This window comes from Magnolia sinica, chromosome 8, assembly GCF_029962835.1.
Source record: "Magnolia sinica isolate HGM2019 chromosome 8, MsV1, whole genome shotgun sequence".
NCBI classification, from domain to species: domain Eukaryota; kingdom Viridiplantae; phylum Streptophyta; class Magnoliopsida; order Magnoliales; family Magnoliaceae; genus Magnolia; species Magnolia sinica.
Window position 1 is genome coordinate 62523240 of NC_080580.1, and position 948 is coordinate 62524187.

Below are 948 nucleotides of genomic sequence, written 5' to 3' on the forward strand. Positions count from 1 at the left end.
ACTAGACACCGCTCGAAATCCCCTGAGTTAACTGAAGTTATGGCTGAAGACCAACCTCCTTTACTTCCACCCAGGGTGGAGGATACCCAAGATGAAAATAAGGTGCAACAGGCACCCCCGCCTCGTACTTTACGAGATTATCTACAACCGGCAGGAGTAAGTACGCCCTCATGCATGATTTTTCCTGAAAACACAGGACAAATGGACATCAAGCTAGGAGTTATCCAACTCCTTCCCAAATTCCATGGACTTGAATCAGAAAGCCCATATTTACATTTGAAAGAGTTCGATGAGATTATGGCTACATTATGTTTTCCTAATGTATCTGAGGATACAGTTAGGCTGAAACTCTTTCCTTTTTCCTTAAAAGAGAAAGCTAAGACGTGGTTACATTCACTGCGTCCTAGATCCATTGGCACATGGAACGACATGCAGAGGGAATTCATAAAAAAATTCTTCCCACATCATAAAACGATTACCCTCAGAAAAGCAATCATGAACTTTGCCCAAAAAGAAGATGAAACATTCTTCCAATGTTGGGAAAGGTTCAAAGATTTGGTCAGTTCATGCCCACAACACGGATTTGAAACGTGGTGCATTACAAATTTTTTCTATGATGGATTGACATCTTCCATGTGCCAAATGGTCGAGACAATGTGTAATGGAGAGTTCATCAATAAAGATGTTGACGAGGTATGGGATTACCTCGATAGTCTCACTGAAAAAACACAATCATGGGACTATTACCCAATGGCGAACACCACGTCTAGGCCGACTCAATTAAAGGAGAAAGGTGGATTATATCTCCTGAAAGAAGAGGATGATCTCAAGTGTAAAGTGACTACGCTCATAAGGAAAGTTGAGGCCATGGAAGGAAAGAAGGATAAGGTCAATGAAATTGTTTGCGGCATCTGTGATTGCAACATTCACACAACTGAAAACTGTCCT

The 948-nt window shown here is 41.5% G+C and overlaps 1 non-coding gene across 1 annotated transcript; it reads right to left on the reverse strand.

Moving 5' to 3' along the window:
- Window positions 1-477: 477 nt before the first annotated feature.
- LOC131254410 (small nucleolar RNA R71) lies at window positions 478-584 on the reverse strand. The gene has a single exon (XR_009175525.1). It is a non-coding gene; the product is annotated as a small nucleolar RNA R71 (small nucleolar RNA).
- Between the last annotated feature and the right edge of the window lie 364 nt (window positions 585-948).